This window comes from Microtus oregoni, unplaced genomic scaffold (genome assembly GCF_018167655.1).
Source record: "Microtus oregoni isolate MIOR12 unplaced genomic scaffold, Mior012 000097F_ref0000449, whole genome shotgun sequence".
Classification (NCBI taxonomy): Eukaryota; Metazoa; Chordata; class Mammalia; order Rodentia; family Cricetidae; genus Microtus; species Microtus oregoni.
This window is the reverse complement of record NW_024544710.1, coordinates 119167-134152: the sequence shown is the minus strand read 5'-3', so window position 1 is coordinate 134152 and position 14986 is coordinate 119167.

The following is a 14986-nucleotide window of genomic DNA, read 5'->3' as shown; positions in this document are numbered from 1 at the left end:
TATAATATATATAAATAAATATATATATATATAATATATATATATATATCAATATATATATGTATATTGTTCTTCTTTTCTTTCCCCTCCCTTACTACCCACCATTTTACTATTTCCCATGTACATTAGATCCATGTATGTCTCTCTTAGGATTCTCTTTGTTCTCTGGGATTGTGAATTGTAGACTGCCTTTTTTTTTCTTTTGCTTTATGCCTAAAACCCACATGAGTGAGTACATATGATAGTCGTCTTTCTGGGTCTGGGTTACCTCACTCAATATATTTTCTAGAACCATATATTTAGTCAAAAAATTTCAAGATGTCAATAATTTTTTTCTGATGTGTAGTCCTCCATTGTGTAATGTACCACATTTTCCTTATCCATTCTTCAATTGAGGGGCATTTAGGTTGTTTCCAGGTTCTGACTATGACAAACAATGCTGCTATGAACATAGTTGAGCACATGTCCTTGTGGTATGGTTGAGCATTCTTTGGGTATATACCCAAAAGTGGTATTGCTGTGCCTTGAGGAAGGTTGTTTCCTAATTTTCTGAGAAATCGCCATACTGAAATCCAAAGTGGCTATACCAGTTTGCACTCCCACCAGAAATGGAGGAGTGTTTCCTTTACCCCATATTCTTTCCAGCATAAGTTGTCATCAATGTTTTTGATCTTGGCCATTCTTACAGGCATAAGATGGAATCTCAGAGTTGTTTTGATTTACATTTCTCTGATTGATAAGGATGTTGAGCATTTCTTTAAGTGTCTTTGAGTCATTTTTAGATTCCTCTTCTGAGAGTTCTGTGTTTGAGTCTGTACCTCATTTTTTATAGGATTATTTGTTCTTTTGATGACCAATTTCTTGAGTTCTTTGTATATTTTGGAGATCAACCCTCTATATGATGTGGGGTTAGTGAAGATCTTCTCCCATTCTGTAGGCTGTCATTTTGTCTTACTGACCATGTTCTTTGCTTTACAGAAGCTTCTTAGTTTCAGGAAGTCCCATTTATTAATTGTTGCTCTCAGTGGCTGCTATTGGGGTTATAGTTAGGAAGTGGTCCCCTGTGCCAAAGCATTCATGTACTTCACACAATTGGCTTTATATTGATGTCTTTGATCCATTTGAACTTGAGTTTTGTACATGATGATAGATATGGATCTATTTTCATTCTTCTACAGGTTGATATACAGTTATGCCTACACCATTTCTTAAATATGTTTTCTTTTTTCTATTGTATAAATTTAACTTCTTTGTCAAAAAACCGGTGTTCATAGGTATGTAGCTTAATATCTGGGTTTTCAATTCAGTTCCATTGGTCCTCCTGTCTGTTTTTACTCCAATACCGTCTGTTTTCAGTACTGTAGCTCTGTAGTAGAGTTTGAAGTCAGGGACTGTGATGCCTCCAGAAGTTCCTTTACTGTACAGGATTGTTTTGGATATTCTGGGTTTGTTGCCCTTCCACATGAAGTTGAGTATTATTCTTTCAAGGTCTGTGAAGAATTTTGCTGGGCATTGCATTGAATTTGTAGATTGATTTTTGGTAAAATTTCCATTTTTACTATGTTAATTCTACCTACCCAAGAGCATGTGAGATCTTTACATTTTTTGGTTTCTTTTTAAATTTCTTTTTTCAAAGATTTGAAATTATTGTCATACATGTTTTCCACTTGTTTGGTTAGAGTTACTCTGAAATATTTTATGCTATATATTTGTAGCTATTGTGAAGGCTGATATTTCTCTGATTTCCTTTTTCTTTTTCCCCTTTTCCTATTTATTTATTTAGATATTTATTGAGCTCTACATTTTTTTCTGTCCCCCTTCCTGTCTCTCTCCTCCTCCTTCAATCCTCCCCCAAGGTCCCCATGCTCCCAATTTACTCAGGAGATCTTGTTTTTTCTACTTCCCATGTAGATTAGATCCATGTATGTCTCTCTTAGTGTTTGTATTGCTGTCTAAGTTCTCTGGGATTGTGGTTTGTAGGCTGGCTTTCTTGTTTATGTTTAAAAATCACCTATAAGGGGCTGGAGAGATGGCTCAGTGGTTAAGAGCATTGCCTGCTCTTCCAAAGGTCCTGAGTTCAATTCCCGGCAACCACATGGTGGCTCACAACCATCTGTGATGAGGTCTGGTGCCCTCTTCTGGCCTACAAACATACACACAGACAGAATATTGTATACATAACAAATAAATAAATAAATATTTTAAAAAAAAATCACCTATAAGTGAGTACATGTGATACTTCTCTTTCTGTGTCTGGGTTACCTCACTCAAAATAATGTTTTCTAGCTCCATCCATTTACCTGCAAAATTCAAGCTGTCGTTATTTTTTTCTGCTGTGTAATACTCCATTGTGTAAATTACCACATTTTCCTTATCCATACTTTGGTCGAGGGGCATTTAGATTGTTTCCAGGTTCTGGCTATGACAAACAAAGCTGCTATAATCATAGCTGAGCACATGTCCTTGTGGCACTATTGAGCATCCTTTAGATATATAACCAAAAGTGGTATTACTGGTCTTGAGGAAGGTTGTTTCCTAATTTTCTGAGAAATCATCACACTGACATCCAAATGGGTTTACCAGCTTGCATTCCCACCAGCAATGCAGAAATGTTCCCTTTTCCCCACAACCTCTCCAGCATAAGTTGTCATCAGTGTTTTTGATCTTGGCCATTCTTACAGGTATATGATGGAATTTCAGAGTTGTTTTGATTTGCATTTCTTTGATGACTAAAAATGTTGAACATTTCCTTAAGTGTCTTTCAGCCATTTTAGATTCCTCTATTGAGAGTTCTCTCTTTAGGTCTGTACTCCATTTTTTTTGTTGGATTATGTGTTCTTTTGATGACCAATTTCTTGTTCTCTTCATATATTTTAGAGATCAGACCTCTGTCTGATGTGGGCTTAGTGAAGATCTTTTCTCATTCTGTAGGCTATTGTTTTGTCTTGTTGACCATGTCCTTTGCTTTACAGAAGCTTTTCAGTTTCAGGAGGTCCCATTTATTAATTTTTTCTCTCAGTGTCTGTGCTGCTGGGGTTATATTTAGGAAGTCGCTCCCTGTGCCAATGTGTTCAAGTGTACTTCCCACTTTCTCTTCTATAAGGTTCAGTGTGGCTGGCTTTATGTTGAGGTCTTTGATCCATTTGGACTTGAGTTTTGTGAATGGTGATAGATATGGTTCTATTTTTATTCTTCTACATGTTGAAATCAAGTTATGCCAGCACCACTTGTTAAATATGCTTTCTTTTTTCCATTTGATATTTTTTGCTTCAGGTGTGGATTGATATCCGGATCTTCTATTTAGTTCCATTGGTTTCTTTTTACAGGAGGGCTACTGATTTTTTTGAGTTAATCTTGTATCCTGCTACATTGCTGAAAGTGTTTTTGAGTTGTAGAAGTTCCTTGGTAGAATTTTTGGGCTCACTTATGTAAACTATCATATCATCAGCAAACAGTGAGGGTTTGACTTCTTCTTTTGCAATTTGTATCCCCTTGATCCCCCTTTGGTGTCTTATTGCTCTAGCTGGGACCTCAAGAACTATATTGAATAGATATGGAGAGAGTGGACAACCTTATTTTGTTCCTGATTTCAGTGGAATTGCTGGGAGTTTCTCTCCATTCAGTTTGATGTTGGCTGTTGGCTTGTTGTATATTGTGTAAATTATGTTTAGGTAAGTTCTTTGTAACCCTGCTCTCTCCAAGACATTTATCATGAAGGGATGTTGTATTTTGTCAAAAGCTTTTTTTTTGGAATCTAATGAGATGATCATGTGGTTTTTATTTTTTCAGCTTGTTTATATGCTAGATTACATTGACAGATTTTCGTATATTAAACCATCCCTGCATCTTTGGGATGAAGTTGACTTGGTCATGGTGAATGATGGTTCTGATGTGTTCTTGGATTTGATTTGCTAGTATTTTATTTAGTATTTTTGCATGAGTATTTTTCATGAGTGAGATTGGTCTGTAATTTTCTTTCTTAGTAATGCTTTTTTGTGGTTTGGTTATCAGGGTAATTGTAGCCTCATAAAAAGTTTGGCAGTGTTCCCTCTGTTTCTATTGTGTGGAATAATTTGAGGAGTGTTGGTATTAGTTCTTCTTTGAAAGTCTTGTAGAATTCTGAGCTGAAACCATCTGATTCTGGGCTTTTTTTTTTGGTTGGGAGAATTTTGATGACTGTTTCTATTTCTTCAGCAGTTATAGGTCTGTTTAATTTGCTTATCTGGTCTTGATTTAATTTTGGTAAGTGATATTTATCAAGAAAGTTGTCCATTCCATTAAGTTTTCCAATTTGGTGGAGTACAGGTTTTCAAGATATGACCTGATGATCCTCTGTATTTCCTCCATGTCTGTTGTTATGTCCCCCTTTTCATTTCTGATTTTGTTAATTTGGATATTCTCTCTTGCCTTTTGGTTAGTTTGGATAAATGTTTGTCTATTTTGTTCATTTTCTTGAAGAATCAACTTTTTGCCCCATTGATTCTTTGTATTGTTTTCTTTGTTTCTATTTTGTTGTTTTCAACTCTCAATTTGATTATTTCCTGCCATCTAGTTCTCATAGGTGAGTTTGCTTCTTTTTGTTCTAAAGTTTTCAAATGTTCTGTTAATTTACTAGTGTGGGATTTTTCCAGCTTCTTTATGTAGGCATTTAGTGCTATGAACTTGCCTCTTAACACTGCTTTCATTGTGTCCCATAAATTTGAGTATGTTGTGTGGTCATTTTCATTGAATCTTAGGAAGTATTTAGTTTTCCTCTTTATTTCTTCCTTGACCCATTGATGATTCAGGTAAGCATTGTTTAATTTCCATGTGTTTATGGGTTTTCTGGAATTAGTATTGCTGTTGACTTCTAGTTTTACACCATGGTGATCTGATAAGGTACATTGGGTTATTCCAAATTTTGTATTTGTTGAGGTTTGTTTTGTTACCGAGTATGTGGTCAATTTTTGAGAAGGTTCCATGAGGTGCTGAGAAGAAGGTATATTCTTTTCTGTTTGGATGGAATATTCAATATATATCTGTTAAGTCCATTTGAGTCATAACATCTGTTAGTTCTCTTATTTCTATATTCATTTTTTGTCTGACAAACCTGGCCAGTGGTGAGAGGTGAGTGTTGATATCTTCCACTATTAGTGTGTGGGGTTTAATATATTATTTAAGCTTGAGAAGTGTTTCTTTGACATATGAGGGTGCCCTTGTATTCGGGGCATAGATGTTCAGTATTGAAATTTCCTCTTGGTGGATTTTTCCTGTGACTAATATGAAATGACCTTCTTTGTTTCTTTCGACTGATTTTAGCTTGAAGTCTATTTTGTTAGATATTAGGATAGCTATACCCACTTGTTTCTTAGGTCCATTGGATTGTTATATTTTCCCCAACCCTTTACTATGAGACAATGTCTGTCTCTGAGGTTGAGATGCATTTCTTGTATGCAAAAGAAAGATGAATTCTGTTTTTAATATTCTTTTTTTAAAAATGCTGCAAGATCCCCGTGGCAGTAGGCAGCAGAAATTCTGTAGGTCCCAAATGGTGGTAGCGGGCCATGTGGTGGCAAGCAGCAGGCTCTGGAGCAGCCAGTCCCAGGCAGAAATGTCTGCCGGTCCTAGAGCGGTGGCCTGAGCGGTGGTGGCAGGCCATGTGGCAGCAGGCAGAGGGCTCTGGGAGCAGCCAGAGATAGCTGCCAGTCCTTGAGCGGTGGCTGGTTCCAGGCAGGGAGACACATGGCAGGCAGGCAGGAGGCAGAGACATGGATAGACACGACTTGCAGGGTGAGGTTGAATATTTATTCAGGGGGTTATGGAAGGGGAAGGGTGAAGGGGGGCAGAGAGAGAGAAAGAGAATGAGAGAGAGAAGTGGAGAAAGAGACAGAGAAGGGGGATGCGAAGAAGTGGGGAGAGAGGAAGAAGCAAAGCTGCCTCTCTGAGAAGAAGATGGAAAAGAGAGCGAGCTCAGGCCAGAAGCTGAAGATCAGCCTGCCTCAGCATATGGGGGAGGGAGTGGGCGTGGCTTGTCTCTTAAAGAGACAGAAAACCATAACAGTTTTCATATCCAATTTGTTAGCCTGTGCCTTTTTATAGGCGAGTTGAATCCATGTACATTAGGGGATATTAATGACCAGTGGTTGCTATCTCCTGTTAATTCAGTTTTCATCGTTGGTGATGTTAATTTGTGCATTTTTTCTTCTTCAATATTTGCTGTAATGAGATCATCAATTGTCTGTGTTTTTGTTGGTGTAGCCATCTTCCTTGGGTTGGAGTTTTCCTTCTAGTATTTTGTGTAGGGCTTGCTTTGTGGCTAGGTATTGGTGAAATCTAGATTTGTCATGGAATATCTTGTTTTGTCCTTTTATGGTGATCGACAGTTTTGCTAAGTATAGTAGTCTGGGCTGGCATCTGTGGTCTCTTAATGTCTGCCTAATGCTTGACCACAACCTTCTGGCTTTCATTGTCTCCAATGAGAAGTCAGGTGTAATTATGATAGGTCTACCTTTATATGTTACTTGGCCTTTTTCCTTTGCAGCTCTTAATATTCGTTCTTTACTCTGTATGTTTAGTGTTTTGATTATTATGTGGTGAGAGGACTATTTTTGGATCCAGTCTATTTGGTGTTCTGTAAGCTTCTTGTATCTTCATAGGCATATCTTTCTTTAGGTAGGGAAAGTTTTCTTCTATGATTTTGTTAAATAAATTTTCTGTGCCTTTGAGTTGAACTTCTCCTTCTATACCTATTATTCTAAGATTTGGCCTTTGTATGGTATCCCATATTTCATGGATATTTTGGTTTAAGCTTTTGTTAGATTTAATGTTTTCTTTAACTCATGAGTCTATTTCCTCTATTGTTTCTTCAGTACTTGAGATTCTCTCTTCCATTTCTTGTATTCTGCTGTTTACGCTTGCATTTGTGGTTCCTGAACTTTTTCTCATGATTTCTGTTTTTATAATTCCTTTGACTTGTGTTTTCTTTATTGTTTCTATCTCAGTTTTCAAGTCCTGAATAGTTTCTTTTATTTGTTTGATTTCTTTTTCTTGTTTTTTTTAAGTGATTTGTTGATATCATCCATTTGTTTGTTTGTTTCCTTCCATTTCTTTAAGGGAATTTCTCATTTCATCTTAAAGAATTTCAAACATTCTCTTGAGGTTATTTTTTAGATCATTTTCTTCTGGTTCATCCATATTTCATTGTTCAGGTCTTGCTTTTGTGGGGCCTTTAGGTTTTACTGGTATTGTGTTGCTCTTTGTAGTGTAGCATATGATCTTACCTTTTCTACTCATCTTTTCCTCTAATAGGTGTGGTTGGGGCTGTCTGAGATTCTGTTGAATAATCTTCTAGGTGCCAGTGAACCCAAAGCTCAGATGGTTGTTCCTTGTGGTACAGTCAGTGTCACAGTTCTAGTTATCCCGTTTTTATTCCTGTTCCTAGAGATAGCTCAGTGCTCCTGTGCTTTCATTCTGTCCTTTGGAGTTTGCTGTCTTAGGCCTACTTTGTCCTAGTTTTCTGACTTTGATCTGTTTCTATAAATCTTGGTCTGGATCTCCTCCTGCAGAAGTCCCTGGCTTGGAGTTGGACCTGTTCTGGTGGAGATCGCTGACTCCGGATCTGTTGGCTGGCCCAGTCTTGATCCGCCAATGTCCTAGGACTGGATTTACTCCTGGCTTCTGCTCCCAGTGGACTATGTTTCCTCAGGCCCTCTCTGTCCTAGGTGTCCTGCACAGTTCTGCTCCTCTGGAATTTGTGGCCAAAGGTGGAGTTCCTTGCCTCAGGGCAACTTTGACCTAGGTTACCTGCTTTGACCTGTATCTGTAAATCCTGGTCTGGATTCCCTACTGCAGAAGTCCCTGGGTTGGAGTTGGACTTAGAAAGGTTTCTGGTTTCTGTCTACTGCCTCAGAGGTCCGAGACTTGGGTGTGCCTGAACCTGCAGACTACCTGCTTACTTCCTCAGAGGTCCCAGACTCACACTTGGACCTGCAGGGGTTCCAGGTTCCTGCCTATTCCCTTCGATGTCCCAGACCAATGCCCGAACCCACAGAGGACCTGGCTCAGGCCTACTCTCTCTGAGGTCCCAGACTCTCATCTGGCCCCGCCAAGATCTCTGGTTTCTGCCTATTCCCTTGGAGGACCCAAGTTCACTCACGCTCAGGCTCACAGAGGTCCTGGCTCCAGCTTAGTTCCTGGGAGGTCCTAGACTCTCTCCCAGACCCACTGAAGGTCCCAGATTCACGTCTGGACCCTCAGCAGTCTCTGGCTCTGGCTCACTGGCTCAGCTGTTGCTCCCCTGTACCTGTTCTGGTGGACATCATTGACTCTGGATCTGGTAGCTGGCTCCATTCTGATCCTGTGTCCTGGGACTGGGTTTACTCCTGGCTTCTGCTCCTGGTGGAGCTTGTTCTCTCTGTGTCCTAGGTAGCTGGTTCAGGCCTACTCCACTTCCGGTGGAGATTGCAGACTCTGAGTCAGGTCGTTGGCTCAAACCTGGCCTGCCAGTGTCCCAGGACTAGGTTGGCTTCCAGGACTGGATTTGTTTCTGGCTTCTGTTCCTGGTGGAACTTGTTTCCTCCTGCCCTCTCTGTCCTAGGAGTCTCCCTGATTTCTTTCTCAGCCCATTCATTTATCATCAGTGTTATGGAGGGCTACTGATTTTTTGAGTTAATCTTTTTGATGACTGTTTCTATCTTTTTTTTTAGCAGTTATAGGTATGTTTAATTTGCTTATCTTGATTTAATTTTGGTAAGTGATATTTATCCAGAAAATTGTTTATTTCCTTTAAGCTTTTCAATTTTGTGGAGTAAAGGTTTTCAAAATATGACCTAATGATTCTCTGGATTTCCTCTGTGTCTGTTGTTATGTCCCCCTTTTCATTTCTGATTTTGTTTATTTGGATATTCTTTCTCTGCCTTTTGGTTAGTTTTGATAAAGGTTTTTCTATTTTGTTGATTTTCATGAAGAACCAATTCTTAGTTTCATTGATTCTTTGTATATTTTTTGTTTCTATTTTGATGATTTCGTCTCTCAATTTGATTTTTTCCTGTCATGTAGTCCTCCTGGGTGAGTTTACTTCTTTCTTTTTCTAGAGCTTCAGGTGTTCTTTTAAATCACTAGTGTGGGATTTTTCTAGCTTCTTTATGTAGGCATTTAGTGCTATGAATTTTCCTCTTAACACTGCTTTCATTGTGTCACATAAATTTGGGTATGTTGTGTGGTCATTTTCTTTTTTTTTGCTACTTTGTGTGTGTGTGTGTGTGTGTGTGTGTGTGCTTGTGTGTGTGGTCATTTTCATTGAATTTTAGGAAGTCTTTTATTTCTTCCTTTATTTCTTCCTTGACCCATTGATGATTCAAGTGACCATTGTTTAATTTCTATTAGTTTGTATGTTGTCTGAAATTAGTGTTGCTGTTAAATTCTAATTTTAAGCCATGGTGATCCGATGAGATCCATGGGGTTATTCTAATTTGTTTTGTATCTTTTGGGGTTTGCTTTGTTATCTAGTATGTGGTCAATATTTGAAAAGTTTCCATGAGGTGCTGAGAGGATGGTATATTCTTTATGTTTGGATGGAATGTTATATAGATGTCTGTTAAGTCCATTTGATACATAGCATCTGTTAGTTTCCTTATTTCTCTGTAAATTTTATGTCTCATAGACCTGTCCAGTGGTCAGAGTGGGATACAGAAGTCTCCCACTGTTAGTGTGTGGGGTTTAACGTGTGATTTCAGCTTTAGCAATGTTTTTTTTTTTTTTACATGTGAGTGTGCCCTTATATTAGGGGCATAAATGTTCAATGTTGATATTTCGTTTTGGTGATTTTTCCTGTGACTAATATGAAATGTCCTTCTTTATCTCTTTTGATTGATTGTTTGAAGCCTATTTTGTTAGATATTACACCAGCTTGTTTCTTAGGTCCATTTGATTGGATAAATTTTCCCCAACTTTTTTTTCTGAGGTGATGTCTGTCTTTGATGTTAAAGATTGTTTCTTGAATGCAACAGAAGGATGGATTCTGTTTTCATATCCAATCTGTTAACCTGTATCTTTTTATAGATGAGTTGAATCCATATATACTAAGGGATATTAATGACCAGTGATTGTTAGTTCCTGTTATTTTAGGTTTTGTTGTTGGGGATGTTATTGTATGTGTTTTTTTCCTTCTTTGAAATTTGCTGCTGTGAGATCATCTATTGTCTGTGTTTTTGTGGAAGTAGCTAACTTTCTTTGGTTGTAGTTTTACTTCTAGTCCTTTGTGTAGGTCTGGTTTGTGGCTAGGTATTGGCTAAATCTGCTTCTGGCATAGAATATCTTGGCTTTTTTTGTTGGTTTGTTTGTTTGTTTGTTTGTTTGTTTTTCCAGATCCACCCTTCTTCCCTACTCACCCAACTTTGCATCGTTGTTTTTCAATTCTTCAGCATCAATTCATACTATCACAATATTCTTTTAAAAAGATTTTTTAGCCGGGCGGTGGTGGCGCACGCCTTTAATCCCAGCACTCGGGAGGCAGAGACAGGCGGATCTCTGTGAGTTCGAGGCCAGCCTGGTCTACAAGAGCTAGTTCCAGGACAGGCTCCAAAACCACAGAGAAACCCTGTCTCGAAAAACCAAAAAAAAAAAAAAAAAAAGATTTTTTTATTGATTGATTTTTATTGAGCTATACATTTTTCTCTCCTTCCCTCTGTTCTTCTCCTCTCCCCTTCAACTCTCTTCCATGGTCCCCATGCTCCCAATTTACTCAGAAGATTTTGTCTTTTTCTACTTTTTTTATAGATTAGATCCATCTATGTCTCTCTTAGGGTCCTCTTTTAGGGTCTAGAATATCCTGTTTTGTCTATCTATGTTGACTGAAAATTTTGCTGGGTCTATTAGATCTGGGCTGGCATCTGTGGTCTCTTCATGTGTGCATAATGTTTGACCAGGACCTTTTGGGGTTTCCATTGCGAAGTCAGGTGTAATTCTGATAAGTCTGTCCTTTTATGTTACTTGCCCTTTTTCCTTTGCCACTCTTAATATTCTTTCTTTATTCTGTTATATTTAATGTTTTGATTATTACATGACCCAAGGAGACTTTTTTTTTTATTCAGTCTGTTTGATGTTTTGTAAGCTTCTTGTATCTTCATATGCAAATCTTTCTTTAGGTTGGGAATGTTTTCTTCTATGATTTTGCTGAATACTTTTTCTGTATTTTGAGTTGGGCTTCTCCTTCTTCTATTCCTATTATTCTTAGACTTGGTCTTTTCATGGTGTCTCATATTTCCTGGATATTTTGAGTCAATCTTTTGTTAGAGTTAATGTTTTCTTTGAACCATGAATCTATCTCCTCTACTGTATCTGCAGCACTTGAGATTCTCTCTTCCATCTCTGTATTCTGCTGTTTATGCTTGCATTTGTTGTTCCTGATCATTTTCTCATAATTTCAATTTCTTTTTTTTTTGTTCCTCAGACTAGGAGTTTTATTGCCTTACATTTTCTTTTTCTTTTTTCTTTTATTGAGCTTTACATTTTTCTTTTCTCCCTTCCATGCCTTTCTCTTCCCTCTTCATCCCTCCCCAAGGTCCCCATGCTTACAATTTACTCAGGAGATCTTATCTTTTTCTACTTCCCATGTAGATTATATCTATGTAAGTCTCTCTTAGTGTCCTCCTTGTTGTCTAAGTTCTTTGGGATTGTGGAGTTTATGTTTTCTTTATTGTCTCTAATTTAGCTTTCAAGTCTTGAATCTTACCTTTTATCTGTTTGATTGCTTTTTCTTGGGTTTTTTTAAGGGCTTTATTGATTTCTTCCCATTTTTTGTTTGAGGGAGTTTTTCATTTCTTCTTTAAGGGCCTTAAACATTCTCCTAAAGTTGTTTTTTAGGTCATTTTCTTCTGCTTCATCTATATTTGGGTGTTCAAGTCTTGCTGTTGTAGGGCTACTAGTTTTTGTTGGTGTTATCTTGCTCTTAGTGGAGTTTATTGTGTTCTTAAACTTGTCTACCCATCTTTTCCTCTGATTGGTGTAGTCGAGGCCATGTCTCTGGTAATCAATCTTCTAGGTGCCAGTGGATCCAAAGCTCAGATGGTTATTCCTTGTGGTGCAATCATGGCCATAATTCCAGTTACCTTGGAGGTCACTTGGTATTCTTGGAGGTCACTCTCTCAGTGCTCCAAGGGTTTGCTCTGCAATCCCTGGAGTGCTCTCATGGAGGTTGCTTATTTGAGATTGCTCCTGCTGAGATCTCTGCCTTGAGTTGGCTCTGGCAGAGGTCACTGGTTCAGGCTTGATCCAGTGGAGGTCTTTGGCTTGGGCTTGTTCCCTCAGTTGTGGCTCCCTTGTACCTGCTCTTGTGAAGGTTGTTGCCTTGGGCCTGTTCTGGCTGAGGTTGCTGGTTCAGGTCTGATCCCGTAGATATCCCTGGTTTGGGCCTGCTCCCACAGAGATCCCAGGTTTGGGCCCAGTCCCACAAATGTCTTTAACTTGTGCCTGCTTCCTCTGAGGTCCCTGACTCTTGCCTGATCCTGTAGAGGTCACTGCCCCAGGCCTGCTATGGTAGATCCCACTTAGTATGATTTAAAGGCAATTGGTAATATATCCTCAACTGTAGCCCTCAGGTGGACTGAGTCCTGAACATTCTTTCCCTAGGGTTATTCCTTTGAAATGCCAATAATGAGTATAACTCAAAATGAAAATAAGCCCGGACTTACTAACATAGATGGGCAAATGCCTAAAAGTGAGGCTTTTTCTCAAAACAGTGTTAGAACTGTTAAATGACCCAAAAAGATGAACATGGGATGTACTCACTCATAATTGGATTCTAGCCATAAATAAGGGTCACGGAGTCTACAATTGGTGAACCTAAAGAAGCTAAATAAGAAGGTGAACCCAAGGAAAAACATATAGTTATCCTCTTGGCTATGGGAAGTAGGCAAAATTGCCGGGAAGAAAATTGGGATCTTGGGGGTGGGGTGGGATGGAGGTAAGAGGAGAAGGGGAGAAGAAGGGGAGAGAAAAGGGAGAAGGGGAGGATGGGGGGAACTTGGGGAAAAAGGAGGATTGGGATAAAGGAAGGTTGGATAGGGGAGCACGGAAGCACAATTCTTAGTTAAGGGAGCCACCTTAGGGTTGGCAAGAGACTTGAACCTAGAGTGGCGCCCAGGAGCCCAAGGCCATGTCCCCAGTTAGTTCCTTGGGCAGCTGAGGATAGGGAACATGAAATGAGCCTATCCTATTGCAATACTGACGAATATCTTGCATATCCCCATAGAACCTTCATCTGGTGATGAATGGAGATAGAGACAGAGACCCACACTGGAGCACTGGACTGAGCTCCCAAGGTCCCAATGAGGAGAGGAAGGAGGGAGAAGATGAGCAAGGAAGTCAGGACCATGAGGGGTACACCCACCCACTGAGACAGCGGGGCTGATCTATTGGGAGCTCACCAAGGCCAGCTGGACTGTGACTGAAAAATCATGGGATAAAATTGGACTCTCTGAACATGGCGAACAATGAGGGCTGATGAGAAGCCAAGGACAATGGCACGGGGTTTTGATCCTACTTCTTGTTCTGACTTTGTGGGAGCCTAGCCAGTTTGGATGTTCACCTTCCTAGACATGGATGGAGGGGGAGGAACTTGGACTTTCCACAGGGCAGGGAACCCTGACTGCTCTTTGGACTAGAGAGGGAGGGGGAGAGGAGTGGGGGGAGGGGGAGAAGGGTGGGAGTAAGGGGAGGGAAATGGGAGGCTGGGAGGAGGCGGAAACTTTTCTTCCTTTTCTCAATAAAAAAAAATTAAAAAAATAAAAAAAGAACTGTTAAATGAAGAGAACTCAGGCCCCAGGAATCTGAAATTGAAAAAAGAAAAAAAAGAGATATATCAAAAATTAGACCTAGAACATTCCTAAAATCTTTTCTGCTTTTTTAAATGGGGAAACTGAAGCTTAAACTGGTACCATATTAAAATTATTACAAAAATTCTACAAGGGAGATATTATCTTCTTAAATGCGAACAAAGTCTCAGAAGACATTACACAGCTAATAAATGGTAGAGCAAAGAGTCAAACAAATATCTGTTTAATATAAAGCACATGTCCTTGACTATGAAATCATCCTCCATCTACAAATACAGTTCTCAGGAAAGGTTTCCCAGAAGAGGAAAGATTTGAGATGGGTCCTGATAACTAAATGACTTTAGAGAGATGAAACAAAAGAAGCAGAAGGCATTTTGATAATAAATGCAACATAAAAAGATAAAAGATTGGTCTGACTCAAAGAGAAGATACTTTGAGAATTTGAACTATGAAAGTCCAGAAACACAAATAGGTTTTAGAATCAGGGAATTTGTATTATAAACCAACCACTCCACCTTTGTCTCCATCTTTTCCATCTGTTTCCATAGCCAACTAGTCTCCAATTTTACCACCTGCTATGGTTTCATTTTTGTTCTACAAGAGTTTATTGTTTGTATCTTGGTCTACAGTGTGAAGATATGGGAGGTTATGGAAGCTTCAAAAAGTTGAGCCTAGTGAAAAGTTCTTAGGTCATTGGGAGTGTCACATTCCTAAGAAAATGCTGATCTCCTGGAGTGACAAGGAGTTGTTTAACCTCTGAATCATGCTTTGGCATTTTGTCTGGCATGTGAACTTTTCTTACTTCTCCCACCAACTCCCACTCCCACCAACCTGGCTGTGAACAGAACTGAGCTAATGCCAGTTATATCCTTGAACCTGAAGTATACCCTTGAACCTCCATCAAGGTGAACAAAATAAATCTTTCTTAATAATGTTGCCTGCCCTCAGGTATTAATTGTTAGAAATGAACTAATGTACATCTCTGTTGCCTAGAACATTGCCTGTGGAATGAACTCAGGGGCTAGAGAGATGGCTCATGGTTAAGAGCACTTGGTGCTCTTGTAGAGGGCCAGCCAGTAGTCTAAGCACTTGAGTGGTGACTCACAACCCTCTGTATTTCCAGTTCTTCCTGTTGACCCAATCCCCCTTCTGAATTCCACAGTCGCACATGTGGT